Source organism: Chinchilla lanigera, unplaced genomic scaffold, assembly GCF_000276665.1.
Source record: "Chinchilla lanigera isolate Chin_1 unplaced genomic scaffold, ChiLan1.0 scaffold00040, whole genome shotgun sequence".
Classification (NCBI taxonomy): Eukaryota; Metazoa; Chordata; class Mammalia; order Rodentia; family Chinchillidae; genus Chinchilla; species Chinchilla lanigera.
The window spans coordinates 14,039,578-14,061,622 of record NW_004955441.1 but is presented as its reverse complement, the minus strand read 5'-3'; the positions used below and the strand labels follow the sequence as shown (position 1 = coordinate 14,061,622).

General features: G+C 53.2%; 1 long non-coding RNA gene across 3 annotated transcripts in view; it reads left to right on the top strand.

The window, feature by feature from the left end:
- LOC106149273 overlaps positions 1-22,045 on the top strand; it is a 53,495-nt gene that overhangs the window by 16,160 nt on the left and 15,290 nt on the right. For all 3 annotated transcript variants that reach the window (XR_001235342.1, XR_001235344.1, XR_001235343.1), the window contains exons 2-3: positions 18,220-18,312; positions 19,220-19,324. This is a non-coding gene — a long non-coding RNA (uncharacterized LOC106149273). The remainder of the gene's footprint in view (positions 1-18,219; positions 18,313-19,219; positions 19,325-22,045) is intronic.

Below are 22,045 nucleotides of genomic sequence, written 5' to 3'. Positions count from 1 at the left end.
CAGGCTGGCCTTGAGCTCACTTTGTAGCCCAGGCTGGTCTCGAACTTGCACAGATCCTCCTGCCTCAGCCTCCCAAGTGCTGGGATTACAGGCATGTGCCACCACGCCCGGCTCCTCAGACCCCTTGTTATGAAGAGGACAAAGGCAGAGAACAGCGAGTGACAGAGGGCTTCCATGTATGGATTAATAGGAAGTGAGCTCTCGAGGATGGGCAAGTCTGATGTGCCAAAGGAGATGTGTCTTGCAGGTCCCTGCGACCAAGATGAAAGGAGCAAGGAGCCCTGAAGATGACCTAGTTCCCAGCCTGGGCTGCCTTTCCACAGGCTCGCTCTCCTGTTCAGACTCCGGCTTCGGCAGTTTGCGTGTGAGTTCGTCACAGCCTGTGGGCAGGCCTTGATGGAAGAATGGCCTCTTTCCCTCGGAAGCCAGTTCTCCTTGACAGAGGAACACATGGAGGGAGAGAGAGCACCCAGGCGACCATCCCCTTATGCCCACCAGGAAGGGGCAGCAGAGTAGGAGTGGGCACCATGCTGTCCTGGCACCGAGATTTCCCACCCACACAGCAGTTATTTTAATGACGGCTGCTTTTTTTCCCTGGAGGATGCAGCGCATCATCAGGATGCCATGGAGACTTCCTCTGAGTGTCCCCAGCTCTGGTGAGGACAGAAGCAGCAGGAGCGTCAGCAGCAGATGCTTAATGGGGCCGCTTTACACTGAGCCCAGCCCGGGGCCCCTCAGCTCCAACCTCAGCTTCCAGGCTGCCCAGATGCTGGCTTATTCCATCCTGGAGAGAAGGAATCCTGCTCAGTCACTTGCTTCGGGCTCCACGCGCCTGCCCTGGGGAGTGCCAGAGTCTAGCGCTCTGGCCTTGGTCAGGTGGGCCCTCAGGCCTGCAGACCTTCAGGCCTGCCTGCAGGGAGCCCTTGTGGCTTCGCCCAGGGGCACTGTCTTGTGGCCAGCGCACTGTTTGGCCTGGGCAGGCTCAGGTAGTGCAGGTACAGACAGCACTATGGCAGCAGAGGGAGGGCAAGGTCTTAGTTACATAGCTCAGGAGTCACCCTGAAAACTCAAAGAACAAGGCCGGGCGTGGTGACACGTGCCAAGAACCCCAGCACTCGGAGGGGCTGAGGGTGGAGTTTCTGGAGTATGAAGCCAGCCTGGGCTACAGAGCTAGTGCAAGTCCAGTCTGGACTAAATAGTGAGACCCTGTCTCAAGAAAACCAAACAAAGCCCAAAACAAAAGTAGAGGAACAAACAGTTAATAGAAAATCTCAGGGATGTGGAGACGTGGAGGAGGGGTGGCAGGAGGCAAGTACACCACGTACGGCTTGCACCCTCGGTGCTCCTGGTGGAGCCCCACTGCTGCTGCTCCGCTGTGAACTCAGACGGGGTCCACGCCAGGCGCTGGTCTAAGTGCCTTCTGCCCACTAACTCCGAGTCCTGACAGTGCCCTCGGAGGTGAGCACCACCCTCATTTTCCTTATGAAGAAGGCCATACAAGGTAGGTGGAGGAGCTAGGATTCCAACCCACAACCCAGGAGGCCTGTGTCCTTACCTACCCGGCCCACCTCCGCCCCGTGGTTCGCAGGACACCACACACTCCTAACGCCCCTGGGTTCTAACGTGCCTGCTGTCTGTTCGGAAGGGTTCGGAAGTGTTCGGAAGTGTTCGGAAGTGTTCGGAAGTGTTCGGAAGTGTTCGGAACTGTTCGGAACTGTTCGGAACTGTTCGGAAGGGCTCGGAAAGGTTCGGAAGGGTTCGGAAGTTCCCGCTGTGAGCCACTCACACAGTGGAAGACGCGATAACCTCGGAGAGCCCTTTGCTCTCTTAGCGGGACCTTTGGTCCTAAGCAGGCACAATAGGCACAGGATGCCTTCGCTCCTAGGAGGGAGGGAGTGCTCCAAGGCTGGGCTGCAGAAGCATCAAGGAAAGGGACCCAGGCTAGCCTTGTACTTCGGAGAGAGACAAGCCCACAGTGGGCTTGCTTGGGACCATCCTCAGGGAGAGAACCACCACCCCAGTACAGTACTTGCTTGTCACGCACCAGTATGGTTCCAGAACGACCCTGTGACCACGGGACACTTCTGCTCTCTCTTTTTTTTTTTTTTTTTGTCTTTTGAGTCAGTCTTGCTATGCAGTTCAGGCTGGCCTTGAGCTCACTTCGTAGCCCAGGTTGGTCTCGAACTCGTAGTGATTCTCTTGCCTCAGCCTCCTGAGTGCTGCGGTTATAGGTGTGCGCCACCACGCCCTGCTTGCTCTGTCCAATTCAATAGCCAGCAGTCACCAAGACTTGCGAGGAGTTAGGCATTGGACATTTGGATCATGTCCAAATTTCCAAACCCTACATTTTAGGGTTTCGGGCTTTTTTTGTTGTTGTTGTTCCAGGAATCAAACCCAAGACCTCGCACTTGCCAGGCAGGTGCTATACCCCTGGCCCTAGAACTAAATTTTAGGGTCTAGTTAATGTAAAGTGAAACTGCAACACATGGCGAGTGGCTACCACAGTGTACAGCGGAGTCCTTGAGGCCTCCTTGGAATGTGTCCTCCGAGGAGCATCATACCTGTAGCCAGCAGCGGCCCAGACCTTAGCGCAGGGAATGCAGCACGGGGACAGAGCTGTCAGGCCGGCGGTCTCGTTTGGCCGGTGCGGAGGTTCGGGATCTAAGCACAGTTGCCTGCAGGCAGGACTGCCCCTTCCCCGCCCTCCCTGTTTACTCCAGCTTGCAGTTTGCCACTTCGGGGGTTACACAGCCTCACCGCGGACCTTGCTGAATTCTGGGCCTGGCTCCCACCCTGGCCCTGCGCTCTGAGTGCCTTGTGTTCGCAGTGCTCCATCCTTGCGTTTATTCAAACATCATCTTAACTTATTTTTAATGCAACCCAGATGCCGTGCCATGGCTCACTTCCTGCGGCGAATCCACTTGCCCGTGAGCCTCCTGTTGCCTGCCACGTGGCAGACACTGGGGCGGCCTCCCGGCGAGCACGAGCCTGTCCCCACCCGGACCTAGGCTCCAAGTCAAACCTGATCCTAGCCCCATCCCAGTTTTCCACTGGCAGCAGGCTGCTTATCTCTGTGCTTCTGGAATTTAACACCGGCCTGACCCCTGCCCCCTTCCCGCATGACCGTGTCTGCCCTTCTCACCCGCTGTCAGGGTCTGGCTCAAGTTCCCTGCCTCCTGGCCTCCACAGCCCACGCGCAATCCTGCCTGCGCCTCTGACTGCCCCACACTCATTTTCCCTTTTAACAACTCAGGGTCTGCACTACTTTATGGCAGCACAGCGGGGGAAAAGAGGCCTGCGCAGTTCAGGGGTGCGGGCTGCGTGAGCTCGGGCGCATAATCAGACCTCAAAGAAGCTCCATTTCTGAATCTGGGTTTCCAGGGGTTGGACCAGGTCAGTGACTTTTCCTGAGACCAGGCTGCATAGGGACAGTGGAGGGAGGACAGCCAAGTGCATAGGGCCTTTGGGATTCCCCTGTTCCCTTTGGCCGGAGAACCCACCTTGGCTGGATTAAAGGGCTCAACTCCTAAAATGCTGCTGCTTAGAAAAAGACAGAGATTGAAAACCTCAGGTTCCCAATCATTCAGTTGATATATAGCTTTAACAGGGCAGGGTCTTTTGTCCCCAGGTGGGTTATGGGCACCCTGGGGTGTACACGGGCTCCTCTGTAGAAGCCCATCAGTGCCTGTGGAGGGAACAAGGACCAATGGACACTGTGGCTCTGGTCCCCAAGGCTCCAGGGCATCTCACCAGCCGACTGGAGCCTAAGGCCCAGCCTTTCTGTGGATTCTCCAGAGAACCTAGCATCGGACCTACAGTCCGGCCTCAAACCCTCCCTCTAACTGGGCATGGGGTCTGATGGGGAGGGGGAGCTCCTCTGGGAGGCCATCTGTGACCTGAGTGAGAAGCCTAGCCAAACAAATGCTGGCGGGCTGGGTGTATACCAGCCTCCTCGCCCAGCCCCTGCACCTTGCCCCGCAGGGCTCTCAGCTTGATCCTACTGCTTATGATTTGCATATTAGTTGGAAGCTGGCCCTATGTCTAGACTCCTGGCTGGGTGGCCGGGCTCACGAGTCCCTCTCTGGTCGTGGAAAACTGGAGGAACACATTGGTTCTCTGGAGCCTGCCAGGCCAAAGTGGAAACCACCACTGAAAGACTCTTCAGTGAGTCCTGCAGAGGAATCACTTGCTGATAAAACCCACACGGAGAGATGAGCCCTGTAAAAACCACCACAGCTAAAGAGGTCAGAGGAGCTGGGCCAGGAGCAAAGGCAGGGAGAAGGTAGCTCACAGCCACGGAAGCCGCGGCCCCCGGGACCAGCTCATGGCACGCAGAGCAAAGCCATGGGGCCCTTTTGGCCTCAGGGGTGTGTTTACCTTCCAGGCCCTGCGGCTGGAGCTTGTGGCTGGAGGGAACTGGTCACAGCCTTCCTGGGGATGAAAACCAAGTCCGAGAGCCTCGTCCTCGGCCTTCTCTTCTTCCTTCCTCATACTGCAGATGAAGACAGTGAGGCCCAGGGACGGTAGAAGCTTCTGGAACAAGACAGAAAGGGGACCTTAGGACAGGAAAGGGATACGCTGAAGCAGCAACCCCCTGGCGGCATTGGGAACCCACAGCGAGACCTCTTCTGAGGGGGCTGTGGAGAGGTTCCTGGGGAGAGGCATTCCCAAGGCAGAGGCCACGCGTGACTCACAGAAATAGCACAGCTGCAGCAGGGGCCAAAGAAGCATGAAAGCCACCTGCCCGGGCAGAGGCAGAGGGTTAAGCGGGATTCCAGGGCTGCGCCCAGGCGGAGCATCAGGGGCACAACTGCTGCAGCGACCCTGCACGGTTTGCCTGCTTGGCCTGGTCCTGGTTGGAGTACTGACCCAGATTCACGCTGTCCCCATCCCCCATTCCTACCACTTCCTCGGCCCTCTTGCCTGATACCTACTCCCGGGGAAACGAACGACTGATGTAATAATTATAATAATGATACATCGAGCGTGTCTGAGGCAGTATTCTAAGCATGACACATACGTTATCATATTTAATTCTCACAACAACCGGGCAAGGCGGGGCTCTGCTGTCCCTACTTCCCAGGTGAAGTCACTGAGGCATAGAGAGATCAAGAGTTTTCCCAAGACTACTCACCACAAATGAGGGACAAAGTAGGATTCAAATCTTGGTCTGTTTTTACTAACACAAGAGAGAAAGACACACACAGAGAGAGAGAGAGAGAGAGAGAGAGAGAGAGAGGGAAAGAGAGTGTTTTGAGGCAGCATCTGGATATGTAGCCCAGGCTGGCCTCGAGCTTACAGTCCTCCTGCCTCAGCCTCCTGTGCCTTGGGATTATAGGCAAAGCTTAAACTTTTTTTTTTTTTTTTGCGGTACCTGGGATTGAACTCACGACCTTGTGCTTGCAAGCTTAAACTTTTAACCAAGAGTGTCCTTTAAATCAAAGAAAACTGGAAGCTGGGGGTGTAGCTCAGTGGTAGAGTGCCTGCTTAGCATGTGTGAGGCCCTGGGTTTCATTTCTAGCATTTAAAAAAGAAGAGAGAGACAAAGAGAGAGAGAGAAAGAAGAAGGGAGGAGGAAGAAAGGAAGGAAGGAAAGAGAAGAGAGGAGAGGAGAAGAGAGGAGAAACGGTTCAGAGAAACCAGCTCTTTGTTCGAAGTCACACCGCTCATCAGTGTGAGCCGTCACCGAGCCCCCGTTCTCCGGCCTGCCGCACACTCTGCTAGGCTGGAGCTTTCCCTGCACCCTGGCACGCACCAGGCACACGTTCTCGAGATGTGTGCAGGCTGAAGGACTCAGTGGATGTGCCTACCTGAGTTGTTTTCTCTAACACTCTTTCCAAACGGCTTTGACATCGCCTCGGATGGCCTCTTCCTCCTAACAGGTTGGCTGTTAGCTCAGCCCCGTTCCCCAACCTGGAGTGGAGTTCCAGCCTGGAGTGCACGTTTCCTAGAAAGGATGTAGAGCCTCATGGCCAATTGGACTTAGTGCCCTAGCACCTCGGGATGGATGAGTTGTCAGCAGGTTTCCTGACAAGGGGGCTGGTCGGAGGGAGGAACAGGAGAAACCAAAGTTCGGCTGGGGGAGGCTGGGCAGAACCTGGTGGCAGCTGTGCAGACAGGTTTCCAGTGAAGTGACTTTCTGGTGGTCAGGGCCTCTCAGTCTTCCTGCCGGGAGAGCTCTATCTCTGAGTCTGACTTAGTGTTTTGGGCCCTAAAAGCCTCCAGGAGCTGGAGATGGGCTCAAATACTACTGGGAAAGACCCAGGGTAAGCAGGGCCCTTGGGCAGGGCCGGCAGAAATGCTGTCTCCATCCTGCAGGGCTTCACACACGGCCCTGCAGGCGCCCTTGGCCTCCCCACAGCCCTGGGGATGGCAGGCCCAGCAGCAGGCCTGTTGGCAGCCGCGTGGACAGAAAAGGGTGAGAGCGCCGTGAGAGCTTTGGGTCCCCAGCCCGCCTGCAGGAAATCGGTTCCTCCGAGCCCTGTGCCAGACTTTGTTCTTGGCAGCTGCGTCAGGGGTGAGGACTCTCTAGAACCTTCACCCAATCCAGTTTGAATGAGTAAGGATTATTTACTTAGCCTCTCCTGAGCACCAGCACTGTTTCTAGGAAACCTAGGAAACATCATCCTGTCTCAATTCTTTTTTTTTTGGTCTTTTTGAGACAAGATTTCACTATACAGTTCAGGCCGGCCTTGAACTCACTTTGTAGCCCAGGCTAGCCTCTAATTCACAGTGATCCTCCTGCCTCAGCCTCCTGAGTGCTGGGATTACAGGTGTGTGCTGTCATACCCGGCCAATCCTTTTTTCTTGAGACAGCCTTGCCATGTAGCTCTGGGTGGCTTGAACTCACGATCCACTTACTTCAGCCTCCTGAATGCCGGGATTATAGGCATGTGCCACTATGCCTGTCCGAATCCTCTTATAAGCAGCTACATTTTCTCAAAGCCAGCATAACAGTGCTTAGAGCCTTCAGAGTAAGACAGACTTGGGCTCAGATTCCTCTGCTGCTGTCTACACCTGTGTCCCTTACCACCACCGGGCCTCAGTCTCTTTCTCTGTAAACCGTCAACCTCACGGATTGAATGTGAGACTGGACACAAGCTCAGATCGAAGTCCCTCGGCTGGAAGGCCACGCTTTGCAGATAGCATCCATCAAACTGGTGAGCCAGTGAAACCGGAAGCCTGCCGCTCCCCATCAGAACGCTCCTTCGCCCATACGCCTTGCGTCGTTCCCTGCCATCCACAGACATTCTCCTTTACCTGGAACTCAAGCCCTCCAGCATGGAGCCACATTCCAAGTACTCAGTAGAGGCAGATGGCTCACGGCTGCCATACTGGGCAGTCAGGAGAGGGCATCTCTGCAGCTGCAGAAGGCTCTGTGCAGCCCTGCTGTAGGTTAATCTACAGCTCACTACTTCTTTCCTTGAAGCCGGAGCCGTGGGCGAAGGATGGCGAGCATAAGTGAGCGGGAGTGGGACATGGGCTCCACCAGGCACAGGCGAGGCTCCATCAGAGCTTGGGAAGCCGCGGTGAGACCAGAGGAGTAGCTGCCAGCACCTCCTCACAACGGCACCCCCCTCTTTCCCCCACTTTAGCCTTCGCCCCACTAGGACTGCTGTGGACGGTGAGGAGGTGGGCAGCCGTAGGACGTAAGAGCAGAGGCTTGACTCTGTGGGCTCCGTAATTTACCACACGCGCCTGCCTTAGTCAGCTTTCCGTTGCAGTGACAAAGTAACCTGAGCAAAGTGATTTAAAGGAGGGAAGGTTTGTCTCGGAGGCTCTGGTCCATAGTCACTTGGCCACTTTGCTTCTGGTGAGGCAGAACATCATGGTGGGGAAGCTGTGGAGAGCGAGGGTGCTCACTTCACGGTGATGCCGCTGTTTCAGTGACTTGCCTCCTCCAGCTGGCCCCGCCGCTGTGAGCTCATCAGTGGGATAACCCACTGCATAGGTTTGACCCAATCACCCGTGCAGGCCCGCCTCTGAACACGGCTGCACTGGGCCCTGGGCCTTCAGCACACGAGTTTTGCGGAAATCGTAGATCCTCACCGTAACAGTGCTCCACCTCTCATCTATTAAACTATCCCCGCTTTTCCAGTTGTGGGGAGCAGTGAATGGTAATATCCTGCCCTTGCCCCAGTACATTGGAGTGTTTAACAAATATGCCTCTTTTCCATCTTTATGTAAGGCCCATATATAAAATCCTGTCCCTGTCAAACAGGTGTGTGTTGGTGTTTTTAATAAAGAAAAAAAAAGAACAAAAGTTTAGCAGACCATTTCTTGCAGAAGCGTGTTACCTTGCAAGAGTATACTCTCGTCCCTGAAACAGTTGGGGGAAAACAGATAAAAGATTAACAGAGTGGGTCATTTCTTTCTTTCTTTTCCTTTTTTTCTTTTTGGAGAAAGGATCTTGCTATGTAGTGCAGGCTGGCCTTGAACTCACTTATGTAGCTCAGGCTGGTCTCAGATTCACAGGGATCCTTCTGCCTCAGTCTCCCAAGTGCTGGAATTACAGGCATATGCCACCACGCCTGCCTAGGAATGGATCCTTTCTGAGGCCCAGCTAGAGCTAAATGAGGGTTCGTTATTCTACTTTCTCTGTGTATTGTTTAAATATTTCATAATAGAAGTAGCTAAAAAATTAGGAACATACTCCTACCAGGATCTAGTGTGCGTAAGTAGCTCCCAGATTCCTGATGACGGGGGCCTGGGAGTTGGGGAGGGGCAGCGGGTGACTATTTGTTCACGATGTCTGTTTCCACCCGGTATCTGTTTATTTTACAGGGAACCTGAGACTGTGGCCTCTCAGATGTCACTTCTGATTCCTGATGAAGGGATCTGAGGCACGGGCCCTGGTGTCCAGGTGCCTGGCCCCTGGCCAGGTGTTCCAGTCGGTCTTCCTTTCTCCCTTTCTTCTTCTCCTTCTCCTCTTCTTCTTCCTCCTCCTCCTCCTTCTCCTTCTCTTCCTTCTCCTTCTCCTTCTCTTCCTTCTCCTTTTCTTCCTCCTCCTCCTCCTCCTCCTCTTCCTCCTTCTCTCTCTCTCTTTCTGATACTTGAGATTGAACCCAGGGGTGCACTAGCACTGAGCTATATCCTCTGCCATTTGCATTTTATTTTAGGATGAGGTCTCCACTAAACTGCCTGGGTAGGGCTCAAACTTGCAATCCTCCTGCCTCAGCCTCCCAAGCAGCTGGGACTATAAGCGTGTGCCCCCATGCATCGCTCCAGTCAGTTGTTGGTCTCCATTGGGGCTGAGAGCCATTTGGTCCCTCCTGGCTCTCTGTCCATCCCTGCTTAGCCTTTCCCTCTTCCTCCCCTGCAGCTGCCCTTCCCCGCTCCCGTAGCCAGCACCCCCAGCTCCTGTAACCCCCTTTTGCTTCCCTGGACCTTTCTTGTTACCACCTGTGCCACAAGGAGTCCTGCAGGAGCTGGGCCATCCCTGGGGAGAGTCCTTTGGGGTCCTTTGCCGTACCCTATTTTGCTATAATTATTTAGGGGGCCAGTCTGGTCTCTCTGCTGATGTGCCAGTCCCAAGGGGTTGCAGCTCATTTGCTTCCCACCGTGCCTAAACAGGGGTGAACACAGAGAGAGAGACAGATGAATGAACTGATCCGACAGGCAGTGAGCCCCAGTTCTTCCCACCTGCCACGCTCTACCCTCACTAGGAGCTCTGAGACCATGAGCAATGCTCTTCCATCCTAAGTCAGCTGGGCTGGTGACTCTGGAGAGCAGTCAGCCACAGTAACACGGCCTTTCGCCTGTCTGTCTGTCTGTCTGCCAGGCTTGGGAGTGGTCAGAGACGGTGAATGATTGCAGCCTGGGAGAGATACTGAGAACGCAGGGTCTCTCAGATACCAGGGAGAGAGTGCAGGAAGAAAAGGGGAGGGGTGGCAGAGTAGAAACCAGAGAGCTGAGGGGAGCACAGAAGCAGGGGACAGAGCAAGGGAGGGAGAAGGGGTCACAAGGAAGACAGGGAGAGAGGCTGGCCTCTCGTGGCTGCAGTCCTCTGACGTGGCTGCGCTGATCTCCCCAGCACTAATTGCTTCAATTAATAATACTGCTTTATAAAATTTCAGCAGCGGGAGCAAGCACAAGGAAAGGTGACATCATGTATTAATAAAGCAGGCAGGGATGGGCTGGGCTCCGGGGAGCTCCATTAAGGAGGTCTGCTGCAGTCCTCAGCGCTCGCCCTCCCAGCAGGGCAGTGCGCGTCCTTGCGCCCCTGCAGACGCAGGCTGTGCAGCCGGGGGCCGAGGTGCCACCGTGCAGGGAGCTGGGGAAGAGCTCACCTCCTCAGGAACTGCAGCAAGCACACCTCCCGTCCTTTGCTCTGGACAATGAGGTTCTCCCGCTCTTACGTAAGGGCTGTGCAGGTTTCTGGACTGCTGCCCTGAGTCTCCCGACTGCCCCTTCCCAGGCCCTCTCTCGTTAGCAGCCCCTCCTCCACGTCTACAGTGGCTAACGTCCTGCGACAGCTTCTGTTGTTTATTCAAATCTCTGTCCCCTTCCATCTCTCTGCATTCGCGTCTCTGGCTGTCTGCTTCCCTGCCCTCTGTCTCCAGATTCTGAACCTTTTTTCAAGGCAAAGAACCTGAATCCATAACATGTGGATCTGGTTTCTCTCAGGTCACCGTCACCCTCACTTCACCAAATCGCCCCTTACACATCTGCCGCGCAGAAACAAAGGGGCAACAGCCGGCATCCCCGCCTGAAGCTGTGGGTCCCAGAGGGATTTTGTACGGAGGTAAAGCCAGTCCTTTTCCCATCTGGCTGCAGAAACCAGGCCTGGGCCATCCCAAAGCAGCCCCCTCACCCAGGCCTTCTCATTCTGCCCTCGAAGGAGAGGCTTCAGTGTCCCAGACACTGTGGAAATTATATGCCACAATCTTTGTGCGCATAGGTGCTGCTCTAGGAGGGTCCACAACATTCTCCAGCCTTTAATAGCCCTGTGATGGGCTCAAGGATGCCAAAGGGCAGCTCTGATCTTGGGCAGCCAGCACTTAGATGAAACCTTCCATGCCCAGGACACCCGCATGGACACTTCTGTCCACCTCTGCATCCGTGGCTCTGCCGTGGCCCTCCTGTCCCCTCCTGGAATTCTGTAGCCAGCATTTATGTCAAGAGCAGTTGAAGACCTAGGAACAGAGACAATAAGCAGAGGCTCAGCTTTCCTCTAAGACTCAAAATGAAAACTCCTGCTTCAAGTCTCGGCATCCGTGCCCAGCCTGCTGCTTCTACGTCACGTGGGGCCAGTGTTTCTGCTGGCAACTCCATGAGTGCTCTAGAACAGCCTTCCTTTCCACGGAATGAAGGGAAGACAAACGTGTTGGGCGAATTCTGTCTGCATGTTTCTGTCCCAAACAGCCCCGTGTGATCCTGATCCCATTCCAAGGAGGAAAACCCTCCTGTTTCTGCTCCCCTGAAGAGGAAACTAAGATTCCAAGAGGGAAGGTTATGGATCCAGGCCTTTTTGCCATCAAAGTCCAGCTCTTTTCATTACACTGCAAAGGCTGGATTCAGACAGTGGCCCTTGGAAGGGCATGATCTGGAGCCAGCCCGGCTAACCCCCGGGCCATGTTCCCGTTTCTCACCACCTGTCCTCCCCCCTGAACAGGTCTGGCCATTCTTTAAAGACTTCACTTATATCCTGCTTCCTCCATGAAGCCTTCTCTAGACTGGCTCAGCACACAGTGCATGGGATGACGGTCTGAGGAGCTATACTCATCCTCAATAGGCACCCAAGGGAATGGGCACAGCGGATCTTGTTGATTTTCACCCATGTCCCATTTATTCACGTCTGATAGATCCTGGTTTTTATGGGTTGTTTGCTTCTCCCTCGTAACTCAGAAGGCAGTGACCGCATTCCCCCTCTAGGAGTGGATTATTGAGTTTAAACCAGTTGTAGAAATCCTACCCCACACGCCAGCAGTTGGTCTGGGGCCAGCGGTTGGTCTGGGGTTGGTCAGGTGACCCAGCTCTGGCCAGTGGGCTGCTGGAAAAGTCTGGGGGGCTCCTGGGAAAGAGACACGGCGGAGAGTCAAGAGTCTTCCCTCCTTCAGTAGCTGATCTCCCATCTAGAACTGTTGTGGCCTCCTGCCACCCCACGTGAGGGTGAGACCCACTCAGGGCCGGCAGAGCAGCAGGAAGGGAGTCCTTGAGCTGCTGAATCCAGTCACCCATGCCTGTGTTCCCACTGAACCTCTGCTATGAGAGGTAATAAATTCCCTTCCCATTAATGCCCGTGTGAGTTACTTGCTGACGAAAAGATCACGGCTTGTACCCTCCCTCCTCTAACATCCGGTGTCTGGACTATTTCCTTTGACACATACTGTACAGTGCTTTGTCCCCACTAGTGTACTGCTGCCGTGTGTTGTTATTTAACTCCTCCCGGGTTTATATATTCTCTGCAAAGTCTCCACCAGCTCTTCCAACTTGCACTGCTGTCCTCTGAGTTCTCACAGTCCCTCCAGGTACCAGTCAAACCTGTCATCCATTCATTCCAGAAACTCTGGCTGAGGCCTACTATGCGCAGCAAGGTTCCCAAACACGGAGGCTGTGGTGCTAATGAGGAACTCGGATGCCAATCAGATCACCTGGGGAGTACAGCTAGAGTGACAACTGGGAAGTGATGAATGGAGGCGCCTGGAGCTGTGCTATGGGACGGCGGGAGCACCTGGCCTAGCCTGGGAGTCAGAACAACAGAGCGAAAGGATCTCTGGGAGTGCACTGGTGATGAAAAGTGGGGAAAATACATTCCAGGCGACAGGCGCAGTGTGACCTCTCCTCTCCCTCCCCTGCTTTGACCGGGCCCCATGGCCTTGGGTGTGGATCGTGGCTGTGATGCACACGCTTCGTGCTCACCGTCTTATTCCCCATGGTTCATCCTTCTCCCGGCCAGGACAACACTCAATTAGATAGCTTCGGTGGCTGCACCATTGACCAAGACGGGCCATTTCCTTCACAAAGCTCCGTATGATCCGGTCCCCAGTCATCTCCCTGATCTCATTTTCTGCCTCTTTCTGCCTCTGAGAACTCCCTGCTGTAACTGTCAATCACTGCAGATCACGGTGCCTGCAACACCCTCCTAGGATGCCTGGGCGTGACTGCCCTGCCTGGGCTCAGGGGTCACACTGACTGGTTGGTGGCCCTCCCCTGCCGCTGAGCCCTGGACATGTCAAAACTGCCTGCTGATGGGTATCTCCCCTAAGAGAACTGCGTCTTGACCATATAGGGACTACGCTGCGTATATCTTAGTACTGACTGAAAGAGCATGCCCTCAGGATCCATTTGTTAAACTGCATTTCAATACTAATTGCCGGCCCACATACTCTGTCACTGCTCATCCTATATTCCATGTGCATGTTCTATTCTACCGCTGTTTCATGTGTGCTGCCTTTGGCTACAATCAGGAGAACCCAAGGCAGAGCAGGGTTTTTTTCTCAGGACCAGCAACTGCTCTCACACCCACCCATGTGCCTTAGCTGCAGGGACTTTATCCAGGGGAGAGCGCTTCTAGGATCTGTGCTGTTGGAGGCCAGACCACAGCACACATTTTCCAGCTAGTCCCTGACCAGGCATTCAGTGAGTGCTAAATCAGTGAAGGGATGAATGAATGTGTACATGGAGGGAGTGAAAAAACCAGTTTAACACATTGCTTCTACCGCTCTTCTTGGGCAATTACAAACCAGTCCTCTTGCTGTCACAAGCTTGCAGGCAGGCCTCGGGAGGAAAGTCCTTCTAGAAAGGGCTATTGTTATGGTCTGCTTCTGGAAGCTTCATGCAGTCATGGGGCGGGCTTCTAGAGTTTATGATTGATTCATGGTCCAATGCTGGGATTATGGATGTGAGTGCTACACCTGCCCTGGGGCAGGTAGTTTGCATACAGTATAAGGGAGGGAAGGAGGCTGCTTCCCACTCTTCTCTTTTTGCTCTTGTTGCTTTTGCTGTCTTCCTCCCCCATGAACTGGTGCCCTCTGCCATGTGCCACTCTGCCTTGGAGCCAGCCGAGTATGGACGGAAACCTCCACAGACTGTGAGCTAAATAAACCTTTCCTTCCTTAATATTGGGCATCAGGTATTTTGTCTCAGCAATGTAAAGTAACCAAGACAGCTGTCCAGGGGATTCACTGACCCTGTACCCTCCCAGCAGCGTCCCAACGTCTTTCTTGCTCAAGCTGCCTCTGTCCTTCTGGCCTCCGGGACTGAACTGGTGGTTGGAGGGCACACTGCAGGGTTCCCAGAACACGTGGCCCTGAGCTTCCAGGCTGCCACCCGCCACCCTCTTCCTGCCTGACTGCAAGGCTTGGTGGTAGGTAACCCTAGTGGATTAGGCCAGGAGCGTGGGTCCTTCTCTTCTTCCACCGTGGTGGTTTCCTGTAGTCCGGGAGACCAATGTGCTAACGGTCTGCAAGTGCGCCTCCTGCCGGCGCAGACGGAGGCCTGGAGAGAACACCGGCTGCACACTCACTTCTGGATCTGAACCCTGGGAACACCGAGCAGGCCCGCAGCTGAGGGAGTCCTGACAACAGAATGGTTGCTGAGGGTTTACTCCGCCTGCGGAGGTGATAACCGCTCCCGGCAAGCCCTGCAAGGAGGACGGAAGCGGAGCTGACGAGGGAGTACTGAGTCCCCCATGAGGAGTTCCCTTAGAAGTTGACCAGCCAGGCTTATCTGCGGGTGGAAGTGAGGTCTGGCCTGCGGTTGGAGGCAGAGAGAGAAGGCAGAACTTTCAGCAGAGGCTCCCGACGGCCTGGCTTTGCACCTCGCCTTGCTGGGGCTTAAATGCTGCCCCTACCCAATCCCAAGTGCCACCTGGGCTGTTCCATGCCCTCTCTGAGCCTCCAAGTGCTGCAGGGGGTCGGGGCCTAGTACAAAATGAAAATGTGGGGTGCTGTGTTTAAAATTATTAAGAATTCCAAGCTGGTGACAGGAGAGCATTAAACCAAGCACAAGGTTCATATAATAAGTCCGGGGACCGGTGTGACCACGCAAGTTGCCTGCGAGAAGCAGACCCTGCCCGGGTCACGTGATGGGGCGTGGCTACACCTAGGAGAATCCGGAACTGGGCCGGGTTTTCCTCTGCATCACCAACTCCTCTCAAGTGGGCTCCTACCCGTGTGCCTCAAAGGCAGGAACTTTACCTTTGCAGGAGAGACAAAAAAAGTCACCCAACACAAAGTTCATGCCTGATACCCCTATAACAAAAGACAGATTTACAAGAGGAGGGTGGGACAAACTGATTTAACTAGTTTTATGTGACACTGGAGCCTTCAGAAATGAAGCCCCAGGGATGAAGAGAGAACTATTTTCAGGCCTCGACTGAGGTGTGCCGAGGTGTGATGCGACCCAAAGCTCCGCGCTGGGGGTGCCGGACGGAGAACCCTGCGCGGCCTGTGTGTTCACATTCTCCTCTGCACTTGTGTGCCTTCCTTCCTTTTCTCCGGGTTTGGGGCAGCACACCTATCACATGATGGTCTTTAGGGGAGAGGGTAGGGAGAATTTTTTTTGGCTTTGGGGTAGAAAGGCCGAAGGTCAGAAATGACCTGCCTTCTGCCAAGCTCCGTGCTTTGGATATCCTGGTTCTCTTCCCTGGGCCGACAAGCTCTCCATGCAGACTGGGCAAGGGTGAGGGAAGTTCTAGATTTTTGGGTCTTGGAGTCTCTGTTGCCCATCTGTGTGTGGCGTGGTGTGGAGGACCACCTGGGCGACTCTCCTTGAAGGAGGAGCAATTGCCTCCGTTTTGGCTGAGCCTGACCCTATTTCCATGGGTTGATGTGTGCAGAGCTGGCTAGGACTTTTCCTTACCCCTTCATGCAGCTTTAAGCAAAGCATGTCAGTCTAGCCGAGGTGCTGATGGTAATCTTTGGAGATGGCGGGCGTGTTTCCCCAACCCCTGCTGCTTCCTCAAGTGAGTCAGGATGAGGCGGGCTGTGAGAGCCAGTGCTCCACGCTGTCCGCTGGGATCAAGCCTTGGGAGAGAGGCTATGACTTCCGCCGGCTTCAAAGATTACACATCAGAGCTGAATCACCGACCCCAAAACATTAGATGCTATCTCAATTGTGTTATGCGGATTACTCTTTCTGCACATCCTTCTCTCTGCACATGGCAGAGGTGATTTCAGAGGTCTCCTAATTAGCCCAGCTCATGGCAGTCACGTATTTCCTGAGATTCTCACAGTCACTCTTCCTCAAGCCACTCCCTTCCTCACAAATGAATAAAATCTGGATTCTGTCCTGGGTCAAGGCCTTTGTTCCAGATAGCCATCATCATGGCTGGACTTAGGATCCCTCGGCTCCCCATAACTACAGATTGGTCTTAGTGTCTTTATTCTCGCCATGGATTGCACTGGATGTGGTAGATTGGAATTGACTCGCTAGAATTCCAATAACTTTTCATGGGATTACACATATAAACTTTCCTGGGACTTGAGGGAAGGGCTCCTTATAGTGTGGAATCACACTAAGGACACACCAGGACCTCAGGTTTAGGTCAGGGTGAAGGCCTGCGTACCTCAAGGTGGCCGTCCCAGCGCCTTTTGGTTTAAGTTAAGGTACCTAGGTAGCCCCCTCTCAAAATGTAATTTTCTGGACATCAAGGTAAGATTCTGTAGGCTCTTTGGCCAATAAATCCTTAAGGGAAGTAATTCAGGGCCAAATGGAGTTTTAAAAGCACTTGGACAGGACCAGGAGTGCTGGTGCACATCTGTGATCCCAGTACTCTGGAAGGCCGAAGGAAAAGAGTCCAAAAATGGAGCCCAGTCTGGGCAGATTAGCCACTTAGTGAGACCCTGTGTTGAAAAACAAAAACAAAAACAAAAATAAAAACAAAAACACCCACAACCCAAAGCAACAAGAAGAAAAACAAAACAAACATAACAAGACTTTAAGTGGTACATACACTTTTTTTTGGTTTGTGCTTGTTTGTTTGTTGAAACAGGGTCTTTCTATGTAGCTCAGTCTGGCTTTGGACTCACTATGTAGCCCAGGCTGAACTCAAACTTGTCATAATCCTCCTGCCTCAGCCTCCTAAATGCTGGGATTATAGGCGTGTGCCACCATGTCCTGTGGTACATATATTTTATTTATTTTCTTCATATATTTTAAATGGAAAGATTCAATTTTGTAAAAGTGGAAGGGTACCAGAATGTGCTAACTCGGAATATGCCACTTTTGTGTGAGGATTACTGTGCCACCTCAGTTCACAATCTTAATTCTTCCCACAATTCTGGTCGCAAACCGAATTGGATAAGACCTGAATCTAATTTCCCCAGAAGGTCAACATTAAACCTAACCAGTAGACACTGGGTGTGGTGGCGCACCCCTGTAATCCCAGCACTTGGGAGGCTGAGGCTGGAGGATCCTTGTGAGTTCGAGACCAGCCTGGGCTACAAAGTGAGCTCAAGACCAACCTGAGCTGCATAGCGAGACCCTGTCTCAAAAAGGCAGAAAAAAAAGAGAAAACATTCGTTCTAAACCTAACCATTGGATTTAATTTGATTCTCAGGCCGGGGATTTAGCTCAGCAGCACAAGCACCTGCCTGGCAAGTGCAAGGTCCTGAGTTTAATTTCCAGTACCAAAAAAAAAGGATTTAATTTGATTCTCATCCACTTCAGTTTTCAGTCAGAATTATGGAAAGTTCATAAACCGAGGCACCACTGTATCTTGAACTTAGACACTTGGAAAATAGCAGGTATGAGAAAGGTGCTCTCATCCTCCCTTTCTTCCTAAAAACAATCAGTAACCACCACATGACAGATGTCCTCCCTAAAGACGGAGGAAGGCAGCAGCCTTATCACCAGCTGTGGAGAATCAAGGCTGCAAGGTCTCTGTACAAGCCAACCTTATAAACCAACCCTGGTTTTCTCATGATCACTTATCCCTGCCCTAGCCTCTTACCTTGTCATGTTTCCACAATGCACTTTGTAAAATTTTTTATCCAACTCTGCAGATACGTGTGCATTACTAACTGCTTCTTTGGCTCTATCTTTCCTTAGGAGGGTTCCTGTGCTGTGTATAACTTGTATTTAATAACTTTGTATGCATTTCTCTGGTTAATTTGTCTTATGTCAATTTAAATTCTTAGGTCCAGCTGAACTCCCTAAGAGGAGAGAGGTACAAATTTTGTCTGTCCTACAAAGTGAAAATTTTCCTCTAAACTAATAAATTCAGTGTAGTCCCAGTCAAATATTGACAGGATTATCTTTGCTTTGAATTGGCAGAAATGGTATTAAGATTGACTTGGAGAAGGGGAAGAGTGGCACATGCTTACGATTCCCAAGGATCACAAGTTCGAGGCCAATCTGGGCAGCGTGGTAAGACCCAGTCTCAAAAAAAGGGAGGGGGGCTGCTGAGGGTGCAGCTCAGGGGCCGAGCCCTTGCCTATTGTGTGCATGGCCCTCAATTCCCAGAGCGGCATCAAAATAAATGAAAAGAAACAAATACATGCGTAAATTAATTTGGAACGATAAACATAGGTGAAATGGGAAATTTAATAGACAAACAAATAAATAAATAATTTAGATAGTAAAGTGATTGTAAGGGGAATATAAGGAGGACCTTGGGATCTTTCAGGTGGCTTTAGTTTACTGGATAGGGTGTGTGGTGCTGGTGGGGAGCTTCCTGAAAACCCCTTCCTAAATAATATTCCTAGTGCCCAGTCTCTCCCATCGCAGCAGGAGGGAAAGGGGTGCCCTGAGGCTGTGATCCCCACCCCAGGCAGCCCAGTGCCTTGAATGCGAGCTGAGCTCCTGCGGGGAAGGCAGCGCAGGACTCTCAGTTACCCAGGGCCCTAACCCAGCATTTCATCTTGGTAAGGGTTATGATCTGGGTCCCTGGGCTTTGTCTTCCCTGGCTGTCTCTCCTAAAATGCACAGAATTAATGTAGACAACAGGGAACAGTTATGGTCAAAATTTGCTGTAGAGGAAAACAGTACCAGTAGGAATTGGGTGTGATGTTTCTTTGGGAGTTGGCTTGCTCTCCCTTATTCCTCTCCCTGGGCCTTCTTACTCTCACAGGTAACTGAGAGTGTGGACTATTCAAAGACCGGGGATCTGGCCTTGTGCATGTGCCTGCCTCCCTGACAGCCTCCCTCCAGCCCTGGAGTCCATTCTCACCGGGTACCCGCCCCACTGGCTTCTGTGAATTTGCTTTAGGGGAAAATGGTAATACAGGGAGTGTTTGAAACAAAACCCACAACAGCGTTTTTTTTTCCCTTGCAGAAATCACTCTGTTTTTGCCACACACTGAACATTCAAAGCCAGACGCTCTTGTTTCTGCTGGAGAAGACAGTGGATTTCTAATCTTTCCCTGCTTCTGACTCGGGGGTAGGAGTCTTGTCCTGGATGCAGTTGCTGAGGAAAAGCAAATATCCAGCAGGAGCCCAGGCAGGGTCTGGTGTGTTGCTGGTGGAGAGAGATTGGCAGTCGCTGCAGACGGAGCCGCTGCAGACGGAGCCGCAGCTTATTTTAATACTGCGGCAGGAACCTAAATGCAGGTTCTTCTAGCATAAAGGCAGCAGCGACTGGAGCTCAGGGCCCATCTGGTTCCTAACAGGTCCTCAGCACAGGCCTGCAGAGAGTGGCTTCCTGGGAACCGGAGGGCTGGGGGCTGCAGACGGGGCTGCCCCTCCCCCAGTACCCCTCCACCGGCTTGCTGCATTGCACCACTGATTTAGTGAAGACATCATCCTCACCCCCTTCTGAGAGCTGCTGGCTGCTCCACTCTGACAATTACACTGGTTGCTGCAGAGAAGTGCTCATCCTCACTGACATATGGCTTTTTAAAGTGATAAATTGCATTAGCAAATTTCTTATTAGCTCTGCTGTCATGAGGGAGCTCCTGCCACATTAGCTTGCTGTGGCTGATGCACCGCTTCCTGGCCATTAATTACCATGCCAAGGGCTAACGGGACTCAGGGGCCAGTGGGTAGGTGGGTGAGGCCCCTGTTCTCCCCTCCCCTCCGGAGGAGGTCAGGGAAGGCCTGGGTTGGCGCCCCGAGCTGTCTTCGGTCTGCCTCTGCAGTGGCTCTAGACTTAGGGCTCCTGATCTTCCTGGATAGGGCACAGGATGTCAGGTGACTTTTGGGCTGCTCCAGGCTAGGTTCTCCCGCGAGGGCTCCAGGATCTGGCAGCTTGGAATCTGCATAGCACCTCTTTCAGAGCTGCATATTCAAGGCAGAGCCGGACTGGATTCCAGCAAGGTGCTCCAGCCTCTCCGTGGGGTGCAGGGCCAGTGATCCCTCATTGTCCCCTCTCCACTCCAGACAGCTGCAGCGTCTCCTCCTCAAGAGCGACATCATGTCTTCTTTAGTCTTCTCTCAGTGGTTATCCAAGCCACTGCACATTCAGAGTGCTCACCCCACGTGTCCGTGGACTCAAGCTTCCCCCAACATGAGAATTGCATAAAACTCAAACCCACAGGGGAGGGAAATGAGAGGAGAAACATTTCAATTTCCTGTCTTACCTACCACACAAAATGGATAGCCATTTTTAGGGCTTTCACATCTTTGAGAACTAGACAAAAGAGACATACCCCCACCCTCAGGAAAAACGCATATATGATTTTGCGGTCCGTTTAAGTGTCTTTCCAGACCCTCTGCAGCCCATGTGCCAATACGTGTGTGTGTGTGTGGGGGGGGTTACTGAAATTGAACCCAAGGCCTTCACATGAAACCCCAGGCCCCCACCCCTTTTTCTGAGACAGGATTTCACTAAGTCACGAAATTACCCAGGCTGGGCTCAAACTTGTTATCTTCCAGCCTTGACTTCCCAGCTTGCTGCGATTCCAGGTGTGTGCCACCACTCCCAGACTGAATATATGTTTTATAGGGATATTCTGCTCCTTCCAAACCCCTTTCGGTGGCTGATCCCCGGGAACTGACCCTATCCGTGGTCCCCAGCCACAAAAAGTGAGTTAGCTTTCTCCTAAGTCAGCAGTGCCAGCTCCCCAGAGAGAGCCAGGGCACAATTTGAGGAGAAGCCCCTGGGTACAACGGCATCATTTCTTAGGTCGTGTTAGACATGGCAAGACTGAGCAGTGGGCCCAAGGTGGCGGTGCTCTGTGTTCAGGTCCCTTAACTGTGCATTCTGAGGAACCAGGGCTTGGCTGGCCGGGAGGCTCCTGTAGTAACATTTTCATGTCCTGGTGCGCTCCTGCCCAGAAGGGAGGTGGCAGAGGAGGGGTAGGAGGAGGCAGAGACTGCAGCACAGAAAGAGACGATTCTGAAACGCGTGCGGGGGAGGGTGTGCGCATGGGGAAAGGCAGAGAAGAGTGTGGGGAAGAGCACTGAATTCCTCATTAGTCAGCCCAAGAATGCCTGAGACGGAATCTCTGGAAAATCTGTGAGGAGAGATTTGCACTCTTACTCAGGCACGGCCTTGGGTTCTCCATGATCCTGAACTTTGGCTGGGATCAGTGCTTTGCTCTGTGAAATTGGAGGAACCCTGAGCAGGCTGGGCTTTGAAAACGCCCGAAGCAGGACGGAAAGGCGGAACGGATCCTCTGAGCAAGTGGGTGGCTGCCATATTATTCTCCAGGCCCCCAAGTGGTTTCCATGACTCCCAGCTGGAAAGGAGCAAGCACTCATCACCAGCCCTACATGAATGCTGGGAGCCTGTCTTGACCTTCACCCAGGCCCCAGTGCAGACTTTGGACGGCAGCCCTTCCAGGTCCCATCCCCACCTGGCCTTCCCAGTCCCTAGGTTGGTGCCAGCGTGGGACTGGGCTCTTGGTCTAACTCTAGCTCAGCATCTGCTGGGCTTCCAGAGGCCTCACCATACCAGTCAGTGGCCACCGTCTTCCAGGTGTGTTGCCCCAGGACCCAGTGGCTCTGCCTCAGTTTCCGGGAGGCCATTCCTTGGACTCCCCAGTCCATACCTCAGCCCTCCTTGGTGCTGCTCTAGCACCCAAACCCCACGTCGTCTGTTCAAGGAAGTCTTCCCTGGTCCAGAGGAAAGCAGCCTCCCCTTCTCCGTTGCTGTTGTCCCATTTCTGTTATTTGCCTTGTGACGCTGAGGATGGAACCCGAGGCCTCATTCGTGCTCTAC